This window comes from Bactrocera neohumeralis, chromosome 3 (genome assembly GCF_024586455.1).
Source record: "Bactrocera neohumeralis isolate Rockhampton chromosome 3, APGP_CSIRO_Bneo_wtdbg2-racon-allhic-juicebox.fasta_v2, whole genome shotgun sequence".
Classification (NCBI taxonomy): Eukaryota; Metazoa; Arthropoda; class Insecta; order Diptera; family Tephritidae; genus Bactrocera; species Bactrocera neohumeralis.
In genome coordinates this window covers 51,316,125-51,342,054 of record NC_065920.1, presented here as the reverse complement: position 1 = coordinate 51,342,054, position 25,930 = coordinate 51,316,125, and the positions used below count along the sequence as shown (strand labels likewise).

General features: G+C 39.9%; 1 protein-coding gene across 3 annotated transcripts in view; it reads right to left on the bottom strand.

The window, feature by feature from the left end:
* Positions 1 to 25,930, bottom strand: part of LOC126753362 (GTPase-activating protein CdGAPr) — a 236,670-nt gene that overhangs the window by 153,690 nt on the left and 57,050 nt on the right. For all 3 annotated transcript variants that reach the window (XM_050464747.1, XM_050464752.1, XM_050464748.1), the window contains exon 2: positions 3,262 to 3,304. The gene's annotated coding sequence lies outside the window, so the exon portion shown is untranslated. The remainder of the gene's footprint in view (positions 1 to 3,261; positions 3,305 to 25,930) is intronic.

Here is a 25,930-nt window from a genome sequence, read left to right as displayed (position 1 = left end):
CTATAACGTTATACCTCTTGATGTCTTCTATCGAACATCTACACAGTGAGGCCTGTATGCTCCCAGTTCAGGAACGTAATGAACTCCTCTCCAAACAGTTTCTACTCGGGTGTTTTTAGAAATCAGCCCTGTGGTCACCTGCTTGAAGCGCAACTGCTACCTAGGAGCATCAAGAGGTCTTTTCTCAACTAGTTCGATGACATAAGACAGAGAATACGTCGACCAGAGTTCAGACGAAACTAACTTTAGACATGCACTGACCGTTATTCAGAGTGGAGCCATAAACACCTAAACCACCCGCCCAAATTATCTGAACCTTGCCACCGTAACGGTGACTAAATAACCATTACAACAACAATAATAAGTTTTCTTTACAAACTAAATTTTTATAGTATGTACCCAACTAGTTGGAGAATTCTACGAAAAATCTAAAACGCGGTTAGAAAGACCGATATTGGCGGCTCCCACAAATGAGCAAATTCAGAGAGAAAAAAGAATGTGTGAAAAAATTCAGATCGATATCTTAAAAACTGTAGAACTAATTCCCCTATATGCATACCATACATACGAAAGGACATGAGTCGACTCAGCTCTTCAAGCTGGTAATTGGTATAATATACATATGTATATTTAATAGGGTCTCCGCCGTTGAACATCAAACTATCAAACATCGAGCTATCAAAAACTCTCAGCAAACGCCTTGCGAACTCTATATTACGGGAACTTTTTGACAAGGTGGGTGAGTACCACATCTCATTTCAAATACCCCTTGGTATATAATGTTCACATAGATCTTTTCTGGTCAATTAGCCGAGCTGTTTATCCTATTGCATGTGTGTCCTCTTATTTTAGCCTAAAACGTTTCAAAGTTGTAGGTATTTTCTGAGTAACTGTTAAGCATTGAAATTTTCTAAACCCGACCGTTTGATTTTGTCAAGACATTCATTTTGCTCAGCAGTAGAAAAACTGGCTCCACTAAGAATTGAAATGAAATTCAGAGTCATGTACATATATATATCCTTACTGACCTTGCAAAGTTTTTGACGTCAAGAAAAATTTACAAAAATTAGAGCTCTACTTTTTAGCTACAGTAATTATTCTAAATCAACAACCGACAAGATATTCACCATGCGCCAAATCTTGGAAAAGACCCGTGAAAGGAGAATCGACACGCACCACCTCTTCGCCGATTTCAAAGCTGCTTTCGACAGCACGAAAAGGAGCTGCCTTTATGCCGCGATGTCTGAATTTGGTATCCCCGCAAAACTAATACGGCTGTGTAAGCTGACGTTGAGCAACACCAAAAGCTCCGTCAGAATCGGGAAGGACCTCTCCGAGCCGTTCGATACCAAACGAGGTTTCAGACAAGGCGATTCCCTATCGTGCGACTTTTTCAACCTGCTTCTGGAGAAAATAGTTCGAGCCGCAGAACTAAATAGAGAAGGTACCATCTTCTATAAGAGTGTACAGCTGCTGGCGTATGCCGATGATATTGATATCATCGGCCTTAACACCCGCGCCGTTAGTTCTGCTTTCTCCAGACTGGACAAGGAAGCAAAACAAATGGGTCTGGCAGTGAACGAGGGCAAGACGAAATATCTCCTGTCATCAAACAAACAGTCGTCGCGCTCGCGACTTGGCACTCACTTCACTGTTGACAGTCATAACTTTGAAGTTGTAGATAATTTCGTCTATCTTGGAACCAGCGTAAACACCACCAACAATGTCAGCCTAGAAATCCAACGCAGGATATCTCTTGCCAACAGGTGCTACTTCGGACTGAGTAGGCAATTGAGAAGCAAAGTCCTCTCTCGACAAACAAAAACCAAACTCTATAAGTCACTCATAATTCCCGTCCTGCTATATGGTGCAGAGTCTTGGACGATGTCAACAACGGATGAGTCGACGTTGCGAGTTTTCGAGAGAAAAGTTCTGCGAAAGATTTATGGTCCTTTGCGCGTTAGCCACGGCGAATATCGCATTCGATGGAACGATGAGCTGTACGAGATATACGACGACATCGACATAGTTCAGCGAATTAAAAGACAGCGGCTACGCTGGCTAGGTCATGTTGTCCGGATGGACGAAAACACTCCAGCTCTGAAAGTATTCGACGCAGTACCCGCCGGGGGAAGCAGAGGAAGAGGAAGACCTCCACTCCGTTGGAAGGACCAAGTGGAGAAGGACCTGGCTTCGCTTGGAATATCCAATTGGCGCCACGTAGCGAAAAGAAGAAACGACGTAAATCGCGTAAGCGGTGTCTACGCCAATTAAGAAGAAGAATTATTCTAATGTGAAAACCCTCCGTTGAATAAAAAAAAAAATGGAGAGTTATCCAAAAAAGTGGATATCTATGAATAGCTCATCATAGATGGATAAATGATCCTCCTAAACATCGCCCTAAAGAAGCCTACCGACACACTTTGCCAAATGCGTCATTCCAATATTTTTGCTTTGGTTTTGGACTATTGTTACTTCTATCCTCCCCTAATCACGCTTTAAGAAAACCTAAGAACGAACTTGAAGAAACTGTGTTACTCCATTATTGCAATAGCAGTTTATTGTAGGGAAAATGTTCGGGAATGTACCACTCTAGACTGCAATAGCCAGACTCTACTATTATAAAAAATCTTAATACAGCTATGAAAGCTGAGAACGCCTGGACCTTTGTAGACCTTTTTTTGGAATGCCTTGCAAATATTAATTTCAGTACTACCGATTTAATGGTCGGCGCTTTACTTGCCAGGGAGCTTAGTAAAAAAAAATTGAAAAAATCCGTTATGAAATGGCAAAGCTTGCTTTCGATCATTCTGGTATTCAGAGGAAGGTTATAGCCATTATAGTCAACTAACTATCGATGTATGAAATTGCTACACTTAGAATTCTTGACATAGTATTTCTGTGAAAAGAACTGCTACATGTTTTGGACGAAAGTCAGTACTAAAAGCATCATAGTTTATATCCGATCAAGGCGGTGTAAAAACTTCTGTGTGACTGAACCGTAGACCTTAAACGAAATTCATATTTTGTCAGGATCAAGCTGCTTTAACCTGATTAGCATGCTCTTAACTTCTCTTGAGCTCTTTTGCCTTTGAGTTTAGGTCAAACAAGTTCGGATTTACAATTTTATTGAGCGTGAGTTCTTGTTAACTTTTCTTCTTTCTTTCTTTTCTTGTTAACTTTTTACTATAAACATTCACTCGAGTGTGAGTATAAATAGCTTGCGAAATTCACACTGATTAAATCACTTTTCTACCTTACCTGTATAATCTCCGTTAAGATTTTCATGGATTCTGGTAAAAATCTGCAAAAAAAAAATTTTAATATTATTATTTATCAAATTATAATTATTAAAAAGGCTGAGAGTTTCCCTACAAAATTTTATGGATTTCGAAGGAAGCAGCGGGACTAAAATGATTAGTTTCTCGAGAGAAAACGATGTGTGCAAAATTACAGATAGATATCTCAAAAACAGAGGCAAACTTAATATACTTTGTTTAGAGTAAATAGTAAAGTGCTTCAAGGGAGAGCTTGGCAGTATTTTCGAGTACACAACAGCGATATCATTTTAGTCATGGCTGAACGGAAAGTTGACGCCTGATTTTTACTTATACAAGCTTACTATCTCAACAGACTGAAAACGCGATTTTCCCAGTTCCAGATCCAGTTCTTCCTCGATGTTCGCTAAACTTTGGTTCTCATGAGATTGCTTATATTTTTTCAGCTATATCGAGGATTAGCCTTTAGCTGATCCTACTTATCCAGAATAGACCCAGACATAACGAATATATGTCCAGCGTGCAATGAGCCCCGTTTGATATTGGCCACCTCTTTGCATAGCCCTACTAACCCACTCATCTGACACCCTTCTTCTTTGGTCCGACCCCGTCGAAGCGGGACGTTTCCTGGGACTACCGTTGGATGACGTCGACGACAACTTATCTCATCGTTACCATAATTTAATGTGAATAAACTTGGATATTAATATAAAGGTTAAGGTTAGGCAAAATAAGTATTAAGTATCTGAAAACCTGCTTAATGAAAGCTTAAAGTTGGTCTCTAAACTCGAATAAACCCTATTATGTTATTTTGTACGAGACGGAGAGAGAGAGAGAGAGAGAGAGAGAGAGAGAGAGAGAGTGAGAGACAGACAAAGAGATAAAGAAGAGGAGAAACAGAGCATGTACCAATTTAATTGAAGTTCGACTCAGAGAGTTTTGTTATCGAATTCTTAAAAATACAAATTTCCGGAAAAAATTACTCAAATTTATTATTATATTCAACAGAAATGATCTCTAAGTTCACACAGTGAGTTTCCCTAAATAGAACTGATAAACATGTATAGTATTTACGTGTTTGAGCACCACATGAAACATCTGCTTGGCATCCATATAGTATGTATGTATATTGATATTTATATCTTCAAAGTCACCAGCTGGGGGAGCGCTTCACCTCAATCAATGCGGAATCAAGTCAAATGTCAAAAGGGTGGAATTAATTGCATTTACAAAAGAGGGGAAACGAATATCTACCAACAAACTTATAGAATATATGTAGAGTGCCTTGCGGTAATGTTAACTCCCCGTTTCTACAAAGCTGCTCGCTGCGTTCACCCTAAAACAATACTACGGATGCAAATCGAATTCTTTGCGTAAACTTATTTATGAAAACTCATTATATATTAGCGGAAAATATTTAAAGAATGTTGGAACCACTTTTTGCGACACTCTCCCAACAGTCGGTTATCATAACGCCAAGCTGAGCGTAAAGCGTGAAAATAAGAAGTGACAACCGAAAACACTTTTCGGCAGTAAAACAAACGCTTCCGATTCTCAAACAGCAACAATGATATCACCAGTGGAACTGTTATCTACTAGTGTATATACGAGTAGTGTGTGCCGTAGGGGGGAATTAAAGCGAAAGTTGTGGGGGCGATTTTGTGGGGGTGTGAATATGGCACTTGACGGGTACTTAAAATTCTATTTACAGTTGTTGCATTGCATTGCAAATACCCGCAATATTGCAGGCCATGGCCATTTACTGCGAACATCCGAGGAAATCGAGCAATAGTGGGCCGACAAACTGTGTACGGAGGGTGGAGTAAAGTGGTGCAAAAAATGTGGATGATTTGGCGCATGAAAAGTGCGCTGCGGTATCGGAGTAGTGATAGGCGAGTCGAGCGGCATGTAATATTCATGTGGCATGAATAATAACGTCGAATTGACGGAAGTAGTGGGCAAAAAACTGAGAATAAATATATATATACACATACATACATACGCATATGATTTGGATTACATACTTTGCTGTTATTGTTTTTTTTGTATCCGTGGAGAGGCTGGCAACCCAATTTTCGCTCGTTGTTTACACAGTTATTTGCCTGTGTTTTTTTTTTTTTTTTTGCTCTCCGTTAAATTTTGTATTTTATTTTCTGTTTTGAATTAATAATGTTAATTTGATTTTTTTTAACTAAAAAATTCTTTTTAATTTTAATTATTTCGATTGATAAATTTTGCATTTGGTTTTTTATAAACTCTTTTATATAATGGGTTGTCAAAAAAGTCTTGCGGTATTTTTATTGAATTCTTTTTTTTTTATTGAAATTGAAATGAATTTTTGATGACTCATGCCCAGCTCTTGACCGATGCTACGGCTGCTACTATGCCGGTCTCTTTCGACCAATTCAGCGATTTTATCGCAATTTTGGACGACAGGCCTTCCGGAGCGTGGCGCATCTTCGACCACCTCTACACCAGAACGAAAACGTTGAAACTATCGTTGTGCGGTGGAAATGGAAACTGTATCGGGTCCATAAACTGCACAAATTTTATTGGCGGCTTGAGATGCATTTTTGCCTTTATCGTAGTAGTACTGTAAGATATGCCGTATTTTCTCTTTATTTTGCTCCATGTTTGCGACGCTATAAGTCACGAACGACTTACAAGAAACGACAATCAATCAAACACGTGTTAGCGCGTGAAATGAGCTTTCCAAAAAGGTATAGCATGATCCGATTCGACGAATAAAACTAGAGCTACGCGCTTTCAGCGCCAACTAGCGAAATTACCGCAAGACTTTTTTGACAACCAATACAAGTATTTTAATTTTTTTTTTTTTTTTTTGTACGGCTGGAGCCGAAGGTCTTATTCCTCGACTCGAATCTCAAGCACTGCGTTTATAAACTTTTTATGCGACAGAATGGTCACAGCAAAGTGGGTTAACAAGGATGGGATACTTTCCTTACTGCGCTGGATTTTGTTGGTTAATGAACTACTAATAAAGCTTGAAGAATAAGGTTGTCGTGTGACAGCCAACCTTGACGACGTAGCTCCTATGGTGAAATGCATATTTCTAACCACCGTCTACAAGCTAGCCCATGAGTATCTCTGCCTAGAATCCAACTGGCAAATAAAAGCGGTCAAGCCATCAAAACAGATAAAACCAGAATGATTTTACCTTTCAGAAAGTATAAATTCCAGACGTTCCTCTCTCTTCATTCGGCGGCTCACGCCTTCAACCTATTCATAAGGCAAAATGCCTGAAACCGTAGGCAAGCCAATAATGTCTATGGTGTATTCGCCTGGCGAAGGGCGTTTGAAAAGTTGAACTCACCGCTAGAAAGCTTGAACGTGCCCAATGAGCGGCTCTTATCGGCTCTGCGAAGCATTGCAAACTACTATACACCAACAATAGTTAATGCCCTGCATCCGTGTATATTGCCGAGTGCATTGCTAAGAAGGTCGCTCTAAGGCTCCGTTAAGCTTACTACGGTGTTTAAACTGGCACAAGCGAGAATTGTCTTTTCTTTAAATTCTTCTTCTTTACTGGCGTGGAAACCGCTTACGCGGTTATAGCCGAGTTAACAACAGCGCGACAGTCGTTTCGTCTTTTCGCAAGGTGGCGCCAATTGGAGATTGCAAGCGAACCCAGGTCCTTCTCCACCTGGTCCTTCCAACGGAGTGGAGGTCTTCCTCTTCCTCTGCTTCCCCCGGCGGGTACTGCGTCGAATACTTTCAGAGCTGGAGTGTTTTCGTCGATTCAGACGACATGACTTAGTCAGCGTAGGCCCTGTCTTTCAATTCGCTGAATTATGTCAATGTTGTTATATATCTCGTACAGCTCATCGTTTCATCGAATGGTTTCCATAAATCTTTCGCTGAACTTTTCTCTCGAAAACGCGCAACGTCGACTCATCTGATGTTGTCATCGTCCATGCCTCCGCACCATATAGCAGGACGGGAATAATGAGTGACTTATAGAGTTTTGTTTTTGTTCGTCGAGAGTGGACTTTACTTCTCAATTGCCTACATTGTCCGAAGTAGCACCCATTGGCAAGAGATATCCTGCGTTGGATTTCCAGGCTAACATTGTCGGTGGTGTTATCACTGGTTCCAAGATAGACGAAATCATCTACGACTTCAAAGTTATAACTGTCAACAGTGACGTGAGAGCCAAGTCGCGAGTGCGACGACTGTTTGAAAGATGACAGGAGATATTTCGTCTTGCTCTCGTTCACTGCCAGACCCATTTGTTTTGCTTCCTTGTCCAGTCTGGAGAAAGCAGAACTAACGGCGCGGGTGTTAAGGCCGATGATATCAATATCATCGGCATACGCCAGCAGCTGTACACTCTTATAGAAGATGGTACCTTCTCAGTTTAGTTCTGCAGCTCGAATTATTTTCTCCACAAGAGGGTTGAAGAAGACACACGAAAGAGAGGCGCCTTGTCTGAAACTTCGTTTGGTATCGAACGGCTCGGAGTGGTCCTTCTCGATTCTGCTGGAGCTTTTGGTGTTGCTCAACGTTAGTTTACACAGCCGTATTAGTTTTGCAGGGATACCAAATTCAGACATCGTTTAAAGGCAGCTCCTTTTCGTGCTGTTGAAAGCAGCTTTGAAATCGACGAAGAGGTGATGTGTGTCGATTCTTCTTTCACGGGTCTTTTCCAAGATTTGGCGCATAGTGAATATCTGGTCGGTTGTTGATTTGCCAGGTCTAAGGCCGCACTGATAAGGTCCAATCAGATTGTTGACGGTGGGCTTTAATCTTTCACACAATACGCTCGATAGAACCTTATACGCCATATTGAGAAGGCTTTTCCCACGGTAGTTGCCGCAGATTGTGAGGTCTCCCTTTTTTTGGATTGGGCAGAGTACACTTGAATTTCAATCGTTGGGCATGCTTTCATCCGACCATATTTTACAAAGAAGTTGATGCATGCTCCTTATCAGTTCTTCGCCGCCGTGTTTGAATAGCTTGGCCGGCAATCCATCGGCCCCCGCCGCTTCGTTGTTCTTTAGGCAGGTGATTGCTATTCGAACTTCTTCATGGTCCGGCAATGGAACGTCTGCTCCATCGTCTTCGATTTTCTTCCAATTGCATCCCTGAAACTTGATCCTCAGGTCGCATAGGCTACGCTTAGTGGCTGTTTCTCTGCACGGATACCGACGAGGAATATTTGCTTGGAGGGAAGACGCTAAAGAAACAGCGCAGTTGACTTTTTCACTTATGGATCAAAGCTAGTAGGAACATTTAGAGGGGGAGTCTTCTATAAGGCGCTTTGTGTCAAACTTAGCTTTAAGCAAGCGGACTACTGTGGTGTTTTTTAGGCAGAAGTGGCTACTATGAAGTTAACAGTACACATACTGCTCTGAAGTACACCTTCTCTCAGAGAGAATGGAATGAGGTTTATCCTCACTCCATATGGCATCAAGCTACTTCATTATCAAACTCATTTGGGTGCCTCGGCATAACGGAACTGCAAAGCCGATTATCGCTAGCAAAAGAGAGCTAAGATGTTGTCACTTAACGGTACCCTCACATCTACCTCAATTATCTAGTATAATACAAGATTAAGGTTAAACACTCACACAATCATCGGCATCTAGGGAAGTGGAAATATACAGACACTGTCTCCTCAAGACTTACCTCGGAGACTAAGACTAAACAAAAACTGACATTAGCCGCCTAAACAAATTTGTGATCTGTTCAAAGCGCTTTGCCGATTTATGATGGTTTTTTCATATTTTTTTTATATTTTGTAAATTATTAATTTTTTAATTGTTATATATTTTTTTATATATATAAGTACATACTTCTATATACATAAGTACATATACATATTTTTTTTTATTCGTTCACATTCTTGTCGTAATTGTTACTTTTTCACAATGATTGTAGCTTCTCTTGCCGAGCTACAAGTGCAAAATTCGCGCATGAAATTGGGGTTGGCCCCAATTGAGGGCAATATGAGACTTCTATTTATGTAAAACATATGTATGTACCTGTGTGTGTGTGTGTGTGTGTGTGTGTGTGTGTGTGTGGGCGGTCAGGCATATTGTCTGCATTGCATATGAAATTATTTGCGAATGTTTTTTGGCTGCTGTTTATTTAAGTGGGCTTTTAAGTTTCAGTTTATTGAAGCCATATTGAGTGGAGTTTTATTTATTTCTGGAAAACTTTTCTTTTTTCTTGCGAATTTGCAATATGTTCAAGAAATATAAACTCGCATATGCATGGGAAATTTTTACAGTAGCACTACCTTCCCAATTACCATTAACATAGCAGTAGATTTACGGTTTCGCAGGGCAGCTTCTTAGAGAGTGGTGAAAGGATTTCTCAACTCCTTATCTCTAGCATTTAATTACTTCATGATTAGACTGGTTTTGGTGTCTGGCCATGGCGTCATTGCAGGAAACTGCTAGGCTAGTGAGCGTGGTAAGTCAGATACTTCTGTCTTACTAACTGCAGAAAGGATACATGTAGGAGCTCACTGACTTATTACGTTTCACTGCTGGATGGTTAAGCCTGAAGTGAGCTCTCATGAGAACGGAGACTCTGATCATGACAGAAAATGAGTCAGTGTCAATTACTAACTTTCTACAGAGTCCGGCACTCGAAGCCATAAATTCGGTTTGGAAAATTATTTTTATTTATTTTAAAGTACAAAATGTGTGAAAATAATCATAAATACAGGACCAATTCACTTTTGCTCGATATGACCACCTTTTGCCTTAACTATGGCCTTGAGACGGTCAAAAAACGAATCGCAAGCTGCCCGAATGTGACTGGCCGGTATTTTGGCCCACTCACGGACAATGGCTTTCTTCAGCATCTCGAGACTGTTGTATTTTTTACTTCGGACCTTGCTCTCCAGAAAAATAATGAAGCTCGGAACGTGTTTTTAAACCATTCTTGGTTCACTCGCGCTTTGTGAGACGGTGCTGAGTCTTGTTGAAACGTCCATGGTTTGCGACCGCAATGTTTGTTTGCCCACAGCTTCAAAGCAGCCTCCAGAACACTTTTCCGATAATATGTCGCATTTACTTTGACGCCAGGCTCGATGAAAACAATTGGAGAGCGCCCATCTGCGGTGACAGCGGCCCAAACCATTATTTGTGGCGGGTGCTGCCTCCTGGTGGCCAACTGATGACTTAGATTCTCGTATGAACGGTCGGTCAAGTAAACCCTATCGTTTTGAGAGTTTACGAATTGCTCAATTGGAAAAATTTTTTCGTCAGAAAACACAATGTTCGGAATTTGACCGCTTTCGGCCAAGCGAAGCAACTGCTCCGCTCTCTCAAGTCTTACTTGTTGCTGCTTCGGTGTGAGATCATAGTAACAGCCTTTTGGAACTTGTAAGGCTTGACCTTGAGCTCATTTTTCAATATGCGTCGGATGCTGCGGTCGGATATTTTCAGTTCTTTAGCCATTTGATTGGCACTTCGTCGTGGATTTCGCACAAGTCGCTTCTTCACTTTCCGAACCATCTCACGTGACGTTGCAGTCTCTTGATGACCACCTGCATGGCGTTTTGCGATGCTACCAGTATCATTGTAACGAGTGATGGTGCGATAAACAAAAACTTTATTCACATTAAGGTGCTTGAGCTCACGAACAATTGCTGAATGCATTTAATTATTCCGTGGTTTACGTCGGCGCTTTCTGCATAACGACATCCTTTGCGTAGATTTGGCGTTAGACGGCGATATTTTCACAGATATGAAACTCAGGGAATCGGAACTCTTAACAATTAAATTTTGCGATATATTATCCCTTTGGAGAGCTGGTTTTCATTCGAGTTGTGCATTTTATTTATATTTAATTTTATTTTATTAATATAAGTTTACAGCTCTAGATCTAAAATTCTATTAAAACTTCTCAAATTTCAAATTCACTTAACTACTTTTACGTAAATAATTAATATATTTTTGTGGACACAAATTCAAAGTATACCTTTAGGAACAGGCGTAAGATAACTGCCACTATGGGTTGGGTTATAATTCCAATCAAAAAGTTTTCCACCTACTCTTATTGGACAATTAAAAACAGAGCATTTCGTAGCATAATCAAATTATCAACCACACCCGACTGCCTTAATTCAGAGCACACAAGAGATAATATTACATTTATGCCGTAATCACGGACCAGCCATTAAAGCAATTTGAAATATATATTTAACATCAAAGTGCTGCCTACTTTTAGGCGCCATAGCAGCTTGCGTGCGTTCGAGCGTGTGTTACCGGGACTAAGAGCGAGAGAAGAGTAGCTGAATTCTCAGAATTGTAACCGACAAACTGTTAAGCGCCTTAATGTATGCAACACATATGAATATACACAATTTTACGATGACTAATAGTTGGATGCGTTGCTGTAGGCGGGACAAAGTGATGGCAAGGAATAAATATATTTGTCACAGCTTTATGGCTAAATATGCATGAGTAAAAGCGGTTTGAAACCGGCGACGAAAGGAGAATGGAGACAGTGTGAGCCGCTGTACGGACGAAGTTCATGTGGGCGCTGTTGGAGCTGGATTTTTCGTGGAAATATTGGGGAAAAACACTCGCTTGCTAACAAACAAGCACGATTTATGAGTCATGAAGTTTAGTGAGATGGAAATGTACCAGCGCAGGATATTTTCCTGCAGCTATTTTCTTTTTTTTCTTCCTTTTGAATATAAATTGCAAGGCAGATTAAATTGGAATCTTCTAGGAAATCAGCTGATTTGATAAAGAACCATGAATGCAGACACAATTCTGTAGTAAAATTTCGAGGAAATATCTAAATCTCTACTGCAATAGCTGAGTCATAAATGGAAAACGGAAAGCAACATCGTCAGAGCAAAGCAACTATTGAATTTTCTTGTTTTCCTTTTCAGTGCCCAATTTGCCATAACTCTCTTAATGCTTCAATAAAAATTAAAAAGAAAACAGCAAAAATATCTCAAGTGTCAAAATCCCCTCATTCATTGCAATTTCGTTACCAATACAACGCATTAAGTAATATTTTAATGCAAATATTTGCACATTTTGGCGTGACCACCTTGAACTTTTCTTGCCTCTGCGCACTTAAGCGCGAATGTAAATATTATTAAGACACTTACAGCTGGCGCTAATGAATAAAATACGCTCGCGTGCACTTACAAAGTAAACAAAGCAAATTTTCGCAAACAAAAAAGGCAAGGATGTAAGGAAGACCAAATAAAAACGAGCGGAGCCGGACGTTAGATACTGCTATGACGATTTTTAGGAATAAAAGACGTGGGAAATTTCTCGGGATGTAAAGGGTTGTTTTATAGAGACACAGAATCCTATATTCCTAGAGGATCAAAAGTAAAAAAACGCGGAAAGACCATAAGAAGACTAAGTATATCAATACGAGCGGAAACGGCCATTAGGCACTACCTTTCCGATTTTAAGGAATGAAGTTGCTTGGAGCAATTGGAAAGTAAAGTACACTCCTGACGAACAAAGACCCAACTCTACAAGTCGCTCACCATTGCCGTCCAGCTGTATGGCGCGGAGGCATGGACACTGGCATTATCGGATGTGTCTGCCCCTTAGGAGCAGAGGAGCAGCCGGGGAAGCAGAGGAAGAGAAAAACCTCCACTCCATTGGAGAGATCAGGTGGAGAAGGATCTGCCTGCACTTGGTATCTCGAATTGACGCCGGTGTCTTCGCCAGTAAAGAAGAAGAAGAAGAAGGTGGGCGCATAAAATACCTCAAAGTGTCTGTAAAAATTATTATTTAGGGTGTTTTTCGGTAATTACATTTTTTTCACAAAGATAAAATTTTCTAGAGGAACAAATGTCAAAAGAAAAAAAAGAAAGTAAAAAGACCACATAACTATGAGCGGAACCGCCTGAAAAGTGGTTATATGTGGTGGGTAGGCTCTTTAAAAACATCAAATTTCCTAACGGAACAATTGTCAAAGCATGATGGCATTTTACATATATTTGAGTTCGGAAATAATTTGAAAAATTAAGAATTGTGGAAATATATTTCCAGCATATCTGCCTTAACGGCAAAAGTCAGCATTATCATGATGATCCAGAATTTTCATACAGAAAATGTGAGTGACTGATCTGGTTTACGCGCCGAAGTCAGCTTTTTGTTTAACGTAATAGAGCAGTCGAGGTTCATTATTTTTATTATCACAAAGTCCGTTATAAGCAAAAAGATATTGTACTCTCTTTACAACATGGTGTGTTCGTATAAAATCAACATTAATAATACCATATAATCCAAAAAAAATGTATTAAAAATTAAAATAATAAAATATTGTTTGGTCAGCAGTAAAACTTGATGCACTGCACATTAAGAACACAACAGCGGAAAGAATGACGCATTGTTTGCTGTCAGTCGCAGTTTATATAAAGTTTGATGTGTTTGCTTGAAATATTGATGGGACGAACCAGCGGCGATAATGAGCGTAAGGCGACAAAGGAAATAAAGCAAAACAAGTGAAGAAAGTCTTATACCGTTGTTCCTGAATATGCAGTATTGAAGATATTACTGAATATAGAAAATTGCGACCTGATTTCTCATATTCATCAGTGCGCTTGTGGATATAATTCAGGAACAACAGAGCTTCCTCATATGAGCTAAATAGAAATATACAGCGGGTCCTTCACTTTCCATCCCAAAGGTGTTGAAATAGACTTCCATCAAAGTGAATTCTTTCAGTCGTCGGTCTCAAACAGTTCTTTAATCAAGTACTGGTCGTAATTCACAGTTAACACCTTCATTTACTTCTTCCTAGCGAATTGCGGCCTTTCAGTTACCACCAATCGAAAACCATGAGCTCAATATGATATGCATCGATATTATCGGTAGGCTGCGTCGAAACTGGATAAATGCAGAAAGGGATACGAGACGCACGAACACAACTAGCTCCTTAGACGTATGCAACGAACAAGCCGATGTTTCAACGACAGTGACAGCTCTTTCTAAACGAACGGCACCAAGTCCAATAGAACAGGAGTCAGAGAAAAGGGGGCGAGGACCCGGAAATACTGTGTGGCACGTAAAAGGAAAAAGGAAACAGCAGGCAAAACGACATCAAAACGAAGAGCAAACTCAAGGACAAAAAGATGACAAGCTCCAGAAGCAGAAACGGGCACCCAGAACCAGAGTTCGATCAGAAGCAGTGATAATCAAACCGGCAGAAGGCCGTAACTATGCGCAGGCAACACGTCATGACAGACCAAGACAGAGTGGAAGTCCGAGCCATACGGAAAACAAAATCAAGTGCCCTGCTCCTAGAACTGAAGAAGGGAGAAAAACCGAAACCAGAGCTCCGAAATGCTCTCACGAGCAATCTACGTGGTATAGCTTCTGTAAGCGAGCTAAAGCAGAAAGCCACAATTGAGATCCGAGACCTCGACTCCTTATCCACCGCAGCAGAAGTCACGACCTCCGTAAGACGTCTGCTAGAGCAATCAGATGAAGAAATCACAGTGAGGACCAGCGGTCCAAATACTCGCGAACAAATACGTGCATATGTGACGCTGACAGCCGATAGCGCAAACAGGGTACTAAAGGAAGGTCACATAAAACTAGGATGGATCAGGTGCAGGATGAAGCTTATGAAGGAAGTCAAAAAATGCTACAGATGCTTCGACTTCGGCCTCTTATAATGGGAATGCAAAGAGCCCGACAGAAAAGGCCCCAAAGAGGCGTAACAAGATATTCTGGACTTTTGCTATTCTGAGGTGTCAAATCAACAAAAAGACTCGCTTGAAAATGTGAAAAACATATGTATGTCGAATATTTCCCAGACGTTCTAGAGACTTTTAATGATAGCAAGGCAACTATACCTTTCAAATGATTCGAAAAATACAAGGTATTTGTCGAGAAATTTACATAGTAACACAATTAAAGGAATATTAAGGTTAATAAGGAGTGTTTCGCGCGCTCCGCTTAACTTATGGTCCACATAATCGGCCTACGGAGCGTACTATTCGCACAGCATTCATTATTGGATAATATTCAAGCGAAGATCCGACGTTTTCGAGCCAAATTTTGTTCAGCGATGAGGCCATTTCTGGCTCAAGGCAAAATTTCCGCATTTGGGACGAAGAGCAACCTATTGGACTCAAGAGCTGCCATTTCATCCAGAAAAATACAACGTTTTGGTGTGGTTTGTAAACCGGTGGAATCATCAGTCCATATTTCTTCAAAAATGATGCCGGTGAGAACGTAACCGTCAATGGCGAACGTTATCACGCTATGTTAACCGACTATTTGATGCCTGAAATTGAAGCTAGGGATCTCTGCGACATTTAACAATACAGCGCCACTTCCAACACATCGCATCAATCAATGAATTTATTGAGAGAACACTTCGGTGGACAACTAATTTCACCCGGTCGAATGGCCACCAAAATCATGTGATATCACATCGTTAGACTTTTTCTTGTGGGGATATGTAAAGTCTTAAGTCTATGCGGACAATCCTGTTTCGATTCAGGCCTTGGAGTAAAACGTCAGGCGCGTCATTTGCCAGTTAAAATGCTTGAACGAGTCAACCAAAATTGGACTCAACGGATGAACCATCTAAGACGTAGCCGCGGCCAAGTCTTCAAGAATAAATCCCAAAGTATGTTCTTTTGAATGATAATAAACATTTCATATTAAATATATATTATTTTCTTGAGATGAGTTCCGCTTTTTAATTCTAAGCAGAACCGAATTTCGAAACTTTCAAAATGTTGAATGACGTTTAGCTGGAGAATTAAGCGGAAAGCACAGGAATGAACAAACTGCTTCTGAATCTGTTATGAAAAATTGTTTAAAGGAAACTCTCTCTTCTGCAACACCTCTAAATCAGATAAGATCCTTTGACATATAAAATGAATAATGAACACCATAATTTAAACAGCCACTAAGTATTTTCAAATGCTGCGAACATGTAATACCAACGAGGCCATTGACAAAGCAAATGAAAAGTACACAACTCAATGAGGTTTCTATGCAGAGAACGTCGCTAGTTTAGGCTTTTTAGCCGGCTCAAGCGCAATTTACAGCATCAAAATTGCCAAGTGCCACTTCTGCACAAAGCGGGAACCGCTTTAATGGTAGATATACATATGCATACATATATACAAATCTATACAGTTGCGAAGAGTATAATGGCAGTATCAAATTATAATTCTTCGTTGTCTAAAAAACCTGTGGCAATATATTAAGGTAGTCGTCTTGATTACTTTATCTCTATTTTATCGTTTTTGAATTTCTTCTGTCTAAAACATTTAAACATGAGTACCAAAAAGTACATTGTTCCACTTTAACATCACAAAGTTTATCCAAGTAATTTTGAGGAGATATGAGAAATATTTATAATGGCTTGTCAAAAAAGTCTTGCGGTATTTTTATGGATTTTTTTTTGTTGAATTTGAAATGAATTTTTGATGACTCATGCCCAGCTCTTGACCGATGCTACGGCTGCTACTATGCCGGTCTCTTTCGACCAATTCAGCGATTTTATCGCAATTTTCGACGACAGGCCTTCCGGAGCGTGGCGCATCTTCGACCACCTCTACACCAGAACGAAAACGTTGAAACCATCGTTGTGCGGTGGAAATGGAAACTGGGTCCATAAACTGCACAAATTTTATTGGCGGCTTGAGATGCATTTTTGCCTTTATCGTAGTAAAGTACTGTAAAATATGCCGTATTTTCTCTTTATTTTTGCTCCATCTTTGCGACGCTATAATTCACGAACGACTTAAAAGAAACGGCAATCAATCAAACACGTGTTAGCGCGTGAAATGACCTTTCCAAAAAGGTATAGCATGACCCGATGCGATTACGCGCTTTCAGCGCCAACTAGCGAAAATACCGCAAGACTTTTTTGACAACCTAAATAAAGGCCAGTAAAAAGAATTCCATTATTTTTCTGGGCCTACCGTTGGATGACCTCGATGACTAGACAACGGAGACTAGATAACCATTACAACAACAACAACATCATGGATACTGTCAAAGAGAAAATACGCCATATTTTACACTTTTTCTTCGTTAAAGTCAAAAAAAGCAAGCCTAGATGGCGAAACTGTAAATAAAGTGTATGATTCTGATACTGTAATCGATAAAAAACAATACAAATCGAGTCCGACCGTCAAACGAGTGGTTACTGCTGATGAAAAATGGGTTAAGTAGGTTAACGTCAAGCACAAATCTTTGTCGAATCGCGGTGAGGAGACAGACGCGGTAGCCAAACCAGGATTGACGGTCAGGAAGATTTTGCTATGAGTTTGGTGGGATTAAGTTACTCTCCGACAACAGTTGGACTGTCTGAAGGAAGCGAACTCCCAGGAGCCAGGAGACCAACATGAGAGGAATGTTCCATCAGAACAATATCAGGTCACAAAAATCGATAGCGACTCCCCAGAAGCTATTTAAGCTTGCTTGGGAAGTGCTTATAGTCCGTACCTGGTACCAAGTGATTACTACCTGTCTGAGACGAATGATTTTTATGTTGATAGAAGTTTGTAAAAATCGACTATCTGTATTAATGAAGGAAAGACCGAGGGTTTCTCTTAGAGTGGCATTATGAAATTACATTCAAATTGGTTAGGGTTTTCACAAGTCTTATACAGTTACAAGTTATAACGATTGGAAAACATACCATTGAGAATTGTAAATGTGTAAACTCATTTTTATATGAAATCCAACAACAATTTTTTTAAACAAATTTATAATTTTACGATTTTACGATGCTTTACGACGGGTTGTGAGTACCCCAGGTAATAAGTTATCGGAAAAACTGTGCACATTCCTATATTTACTAAACCTTATATTAAAAGCCGTTTGTTTCCAACAAGGACAATTCGTCGAAATATCCTCTTCTTCCTGATTAGAAGAAGAAAAGTTAACTTACTGAATTCTTTCGAGTCCCTAACCGCCATCCCATCGAAAATCTATTACTTACGCCAAAGAAGCTAATATTCAATTGGGAAAAAATCACTTTGGATTGACAAAACCGAAGACTGTGTTTGCTTAATTCTATGACATGTTGGAGCGCAGTCGAGTAAATTATCAACTTATAGAACAATTTGACTTAAAAAAAAATAGCAATTTTTTTATTTCTATTCCAAGCACTAAAAATCACCAAAAACTGCCGGCACAGGGAGTAGAAGGTAGGATTGCGACCAGCAACCAAAAATACGATTCAGCTAACAGGCATAGGCTTGGTTTTCGCTGCGGTCATGACTGGTAAAGGTTAGGAATGGCGCCTGAGAGTTCGTTTCAAGAATATGCCTACTAAAAGACGCAGCTAAGTTAATCACTAGACTCAAGGAAGTATGGAGAGGATAAGCGCGCCTGTGCCTTAGTTCTGCCAAGCATATGGAATAGTTCCTTAACTGCAAACAGTCTTTTCTGGTGAATTAATAATGCCCGGAACAACAAATATCTTTTAAGTTCTCTACCGTTACGAATAATAATAAATTAAAGTTAAATATCTGATTAAAGACGTAAATGACGTAATGAAGACATTACTTGTAAGAGTAATGCCATTTTTATCTTCGCCACTGTCGGCTATGTAAAAGTTCACAGGTATTTTTTAATGCTTACACGCCAAGAGCATAGTGCAAAACGTGAAAAAGAGCCAAGGCGAAAAGGCCGTTGCGCTTGTCTGTACTTTCCTCTTCATGCTTACGGCCGTTTAAGTGTGTACTTGCAGCAACAGGCTCAACGGCTTACAACCGGCACATATGCCTTGATGTCTGTATATACATATAGTATACACACGTTTATATAAATATGCATCTACTGCAGTTATGCTATCACATGCAGTATGCAGTGCAACATGTTCGTGAATACGTGTTCGTAAATATGTATGTTGGTATATGTAAAAATAAATAACTACAAATTAAAGTATGTTGTTGCAATTTGCTAGTTTTGCATACTTAACTAGCAAAACATGCGAAAGCAAATTCTCCACTTGCATACAAAGTTGTAAATAGTTTACGAGGATATGCTACTTACATATTTACATAGCCAACAGTAGCGCTAGTATACGTAAACATACAGGGTGTGTCAGCTTTTATGTTTACTAACCGTTTTTTTACCGCCGATCGACCACGAATCGCTTTAAACAGCATCAACGCGCCGAAATATTGACATTTTGAATTCCAAAAAGGTCGTTGAAATAACAATATTTGTCCATTCTGGGTTTAAGAAACTTTTCAACATGACCAAAATCTGCCGTTTTGGCCAGTCTGTTGTGTCAAAGTCATTATTGTGTCAAATTTTCTCAAATATACGGAGGCTGCTATATATATTTCTGGCCTAGGGCAACACTAAGTGTTGCCAGGTGCAATCTGACATTTCCATTGGAAAGTTTGACATTTTTTAGCATAACATCACTCAGAACGTTTTGTCATTTAATCGTGAATTGTTTTATTTACGAGTATAGGGAATTAAAAAAATTCATCTCGGCCAAAAAATGGAATTAACTCGTGAACATTTTCGTGCGATCATTTTTCACAACTTTCGACGTGGATTATCACGACAAGAGTGCATCGATGAACTAAAATCTTTGTATGGCTATGAAGCACCATCCTATAGCACTGTGAAAAACTGGTACAACGAATTCAATCGTGGCCGACGCTCGCTCAAAGACGAATTCCGTGAAGGTCGTCCAAAACAGCCGTTGTGCCAGAAAACATCGATGCCGTACGTGAACTGATAATGCAAGACCGTCATGTAACATACCTTCAGATAGAGGCATGCCTATGCATTTCTCCCACCAGCATACATTCGATATTGCATGAACACCTGGCCGTAAAAAAGGTTTGTTCTCGTTGGATCCCGCACAATTTGACAATCGCTCAAAAAAAATACGATCGCGGTGCTTCAAAAGACGTTTATAAGATCGTCACAGGTGACGAATCATGGATCTATGCGTATGAGCCCGAAACAGAACAGCAATCGACCGTGTGGGTCTTCCAAGACGAGCCAAATCCAACGAAAGTTGTTCGTGGAAGAAGCACTTCGAAGCAAATGGTCGCCTGTTTCTTCGGCAAAACTGGTCATGTGGCGACTGTTCCGCTTGAGCAACGTAGGACGGTCAATTCTGAGTGGTACACCACCATTTGTTTGCCTGAAGTCTTCGGAGAAATTCGGAAAACGAACAAGAGAAGACGAATCATTGTGCACCATGACAATGCGAGCTCTCACACATCGGCTCAAACCAGCGCCTTTTTGACCGGCCAAAACGTCGAATTGATGGGTCATCCGCCGTACAGCCCTGACTTGGCACCCAATGACTTCTTTTTATTCCCACACATCAAGAAAATAATGCGTGGTCAACGATTTTCGTCGCCAGAAGATGCTGTTGAAGCATTCAAAAACCATGTTTTGGAGGTGTCTCAATCGGAGTGGAAAAAGTGCTTCGAAAATTGGTTTGAGCGCATGCAAAAGTGTATAAATCTTGATGGAGAATATTTTGAAAAACAATAAAACCATTTTCGTTGATAAATATTCCTATTTTCATTATTAGGCCAGAAATATATATAGCAGCCCTCGTAATAATATATCGAATAGGATATGAATAAACACCGCTGTTTGCTTTTAAAGCTACATAGGTTATACCTAACCTCACTATCAACGGCATCGTGTCAATAGACAAATTGGAAGCCACCGGCTTTTCAATAGAATGAGAACAGATAGGAGCTCCGCTCTCTTCGTGCGTTTTACTACTAGATAACTATGGACCGCGACAGCTTGGCCAGCGCTGAGCTATGTACCATTAGTTCATTAGAGCTGGCAAACCATAGCTTTGCTCTTTAATTGACATATGTCGGTCATTGTCCTATTAGCCCATTTACACATTTTCACAGTTACTGATTTCAAGAACACGACGAGCCACTGCGAATCAGTTTTAGCGAAAGAATACCGGTGGTCTGATGTCAAAAACTATTGAGTGTTGAAACAAATCGCTAAATCTGACTCCTTCCGGTATCTCTTTGTGTTGTTACTTAAGAAACAAAGTGTAAGCCAGCAATCCTTGTAAGATTTACGAATTCACGGCAAATATACGAGAAATTTCTTTATTCAACGGCCTAAAAGATGGCTAACTGTATAGCTCTAAACACTTTTGGAATTTTAAGTGACATATTTCATTCAAACAACATTTAAAGAAAATATGTTATATATCCGTGACCATTTTACACTGTCAGAAAAATATAGTAAACCGCTTTCCTTACATGGGCAAATGCATTTTTCCGAAAAGGAAGAAGTCGCACGGCGCCATATCAGGTGAATATGGCGAGTGGTTAATGGTTAAAATGTGATTTTTCGTCAAATAATCGGTCACAAGCGTCGATCGATGAGACGGATTCTGAGCAATTTTTGGACGTCAGTCAATTTGTGCGGAACAAACCGTGCACACAATTTTCGTAAGCCCAAATGTGCGGTCAAAATTTGATAAATCGATGTTTTGGAGAATATTTCCAAGAATTTCAATGATGATTTCGGCTGATTTTTGATGAATTTACGCACAGTTTCGATGGAATTTCCGGTGATCACGGCTTTTCATTGTTGATCGTCATTTATGTCCTCACGACCACTTTGAAAACGTTGAAACCACTCGTGCACTCTGCTACGGGATAGGCAATCATCGCCATAAACTTTTTCATCAATTGAAACGTTTCGGTAAAAGTTTTACAAATTTTAAAAAAAATTTAATGTTGGCTCTTTGTTCGAAGCTCATTTTCGCACCGATAACACAAACATACTGACACTTAAAACGCAATAACTTCACTTCCAATCGATGAAATGTTATGAAATTCTCACTGGACAATCGATAAAGATAGCAGATTCTAACGCACCGACATATAGATAGCGCCACCAGGGGGCGCTAGATTGCTGTTTACTTAGGAACGCACCTTGTATATATTATCCCTACATCAAGTACAGAACTTTATTAGAAAAGAGTTTAAGGATAATAGAATACTGTAGAGTTTTACTAAAGAACGGATCCAAAGTTTTTCGGAGGTCTTTAAAAAAAGAGTTGTCCGGGATGCGTAAACTGTGAATCATAAAGTTTTAGTTAAACAAATTTGACACAGACTTGTTGTAAAATAAACACAAGAAGAATATTCTTCTAGTATTCAAATCAATACACCAAAAGAGTGGAGCTCACGCAGTGTCAACAAGGAAGTGGCGAATCGATGCGGCTAATATATGAGTATACAAAACTCTAGCTACAAACCTTGGCCGTCAGCATTTGTATTTCCTTATACCTATATCTACCAGTAAATAATACACATTTAAAGTTATAACATTTGTTTTAGTAAAGTGAAGCCCTGAAAACACACCTAACTGCTCTTGAGGCAATATATTATTTACAAATGTGAAATGTTTGCATAATAGAAATCACCGTTGCGTGGGCAGGTGTAACAGTAGCAGCAACAATAGTAGCCCAAAGTGGTCGGCAATGACGAAATAACAATGTACTAGAAGGTAATCAGAAACCAATGTGCCATAGTTTCCGCCGCATTTTCTTTACGGCATGCTCAAATAACAATTGTTGGAATAGTATATGTGAGCATTGACTGGCAGTAACATCTCTAAAGTAAGATAAATAACGGATCATGAAGTTTAGCAAATATAAAAGCCGAATGGGTGGTGTAAAAAAGCATGTCATTTAAAAAAAGAAAAAAAAAGTGAGTACAGTTGATGTTGAGTTTGGATGGATTAGGGAATTTGCCGCCAGTGGAATTTTGAGTTTCAATATTGTCTTTACTGAAAGTAGTTTATGCATTGAACTGTAATTGGCGTTGAAAAAGAGATCCATTACGATAACCTCAAATGCAAAAAATCATATGTGAAACCAGTCAAATCAACAGCAAAGCTGAATATCCCTGACACCAAGGTATTGCTCTGTTTTTGGTGGGATCAGAACGGCTGCTGTATTATGAGCTTCTAAAACCTATTCTTTGGTTCAACAGTCGGAAAATTCAGCCTCCATAGTAAAACCTCTCCAAATGGGTTGAGGCTGATCGACTTCGTAGGGGCAAAATATAGTTGTCTGTAATAGTAGATTCCAGCACAAGAAAATTCATCAAGCTACTTCCGTCTCCGAATCGAAAAAAATGACAAGATGCATACATCTGCTTCTTTGCAAGATATCGTCGGATGAAAGCATGTGTGCTCTGCACAATCTACAAAAAGGAAGACCATACAATCGCGTTTAAGGTCTTATCGAGCATACTGTGTGAAAGATCGAAAAGATTTTCACCATGCGCTAAATCTTGGAAATGACCCGTGAAAGGAAGATCATTGGTCTCAACAGCCGCGCAGGTAGTTCTGCTTTCTCCAGACAAAATGGATGAAGCGAATCAAAAGTGTGTGGTGCTGAACGAGAACGAGAGCAAGAGGAAATACATATCTCCTGTCATCAAACAAAGAGTCGTCGCACTCGCGACTTGGGCCCTACGTCACTGTTGACAGTTATAACTTTGAAGTCGTAGATAATTTCATCTATCTTGGAACCAGCATCAACACCAACAACAACGTCAGCGTCGAAATCCAACGCAGATTATCTCTTGCCAACAGGTGCTACTTCGGTCTAAGTAGGCAATTGAGAAGTAAAGTCCTCTCTTGACGAACAAAGATCAAATTCTACAAGTCACTCATTATCCCCGCCGTGCTATATGGTGCAGAGACTTGGACGATGGTAACATCTGATGAGTCGGCGTAACGAGTTTTCGAGAGGAAGATTCAGCGAAAGATTTATGGTCCTTTACGCATTGGCAATGGCATGTACGGCAGTCGATGGAACGATGAGATGTACGAAATATGCGACGACATTGACATATTTCATCGAATTAAGAAACAGCGACTACACTGGATAGATCATGTCGTCCGAATGAATGAAAACACTCCAGCTCTGAGAGTATTTGATGCAGTACCCCCGAGGGAAGCAAAGGAAGAGAAAGACCTCTACTCCGTTGGAAAGACAAGATGGATAAGAACCTCGTTAGAAGGTACAAGATCTGGATTATTAAACAGGTGAGGCAAAATATAAACACGAGACAAGGTGAGTTGCCTCCCCTGTTTAATAATCCAGACCTTGTATTTCCGAAAATGAATGTCATGAACGCTATCAGAGAGGGTAAAAAAGTCTAAGATTTTACCATTCTGAAACCGAGAGTAGCGAAATAAGCATCATCTGTTTGATACCTACATCAGAAGGTTGCTGCGCCGCAATTGATTTTAGATTATTAAGGTCCTTAGAAGACTGTGAGACACCTCTTTCTCCAGCATCTGCTGTCTACAAAATAATGTACAAGGATATAAAAGAGATCGTATTTGTTTTCCTTGATTTCAGATAGCTTCACTGAGCGTCCTTAACTCGGTTATGCATACAAACCTTCAATGTGAGATAATGCACAAAAATGTCTCCCATTACCGAATAGTTACTCAAAGTTTTGCGAACGTAAAAAAGGTAATAAAAATCTACACACACATATACATATACATATATAAAATGTACATAAATGTATATGCTATCGAGTAGTTCTAATGATGGCAATTTGCAATGAATTTTATAGCCACTAACTGAGGCTTTGACTGCAAATGAGGTGTATTTCGTTTATTTTCGTCAAGAGCTACCGTAAATGAGTCAGTGAGATTGTAAAAAGCGCGCGCACACATACATACTCGTGATAGTATGACTTATGGCAGCTCAGCATGTTGCATGGTGACGTGTGCCAACTAAATTTTTTAACATAATTTCAAGCTATTAAAAGCTGGAGTTTATTTGCAATGGCAAAACATACAAACATACATATAGGGAATACAATGTAGGTACCATATACCAGGGAACGTCAGAGTGTGTGAAAATGTAATTGGCGACGAGCTTACTCGATTTAAGAACGAAACAAATGCAACCTTGCTAGTCTCAGTGGTTTTACAATGGGCCTCGTCAGACATCCATATTACCTATCTACTAACCTAGCTGATGTAATCTCCAGAGCTTCAAAAAATTATGAAATAATATACTAAAATTGCAAAACGGAGTAGTTTTCAAACATTTCTATTCTACCTCTAGCGGCAAAATCGTAAGCTTGTCATCTAGCTGAAAAGTTATTAGCTCCACTACCGACATAATTCGTGATTTAACAGCTAAAAATGTCATCGCTAATCGCCTTACCGAGACAGCTTCACTAATGACTGGCAAACTCAAAAACCAACGTAACATTTCTCTCAAGAACGAAAGTAAAACAATCAAAAACAAAAACAGAAAACGTGCTGCGTGCTGCAGCAAACGCATGCGCATGCGCGTCACACTTCCACTCAACCGCTTGATTGCTAGACTACCACCAACCAAAAAACTTTACATGTAGAAACTGGGACAAAGCGGTGGAACGCACCAATCTTGACCGGCTAACCGCAGTTGTATAGTAAGTTCATTTGATGGTTTGACTGCACGACACGCCTGAATGCTTCGCAGCGAACTTGGCCTACCCGCTGGCTGGCTGACTGGCTGTTTGGCCTGCTTTGAAACACACGAACAACGTGGCCCCGAAGTCAAGCCAGCGGGCGCGCTGATTTTCAAACCAAACTTGAAAGAAACGCCAATTGGTCTGCCAACCCTCAGGCTTCGCTAGCTGCTGTGCTCCCTCTCACCAAAACAAG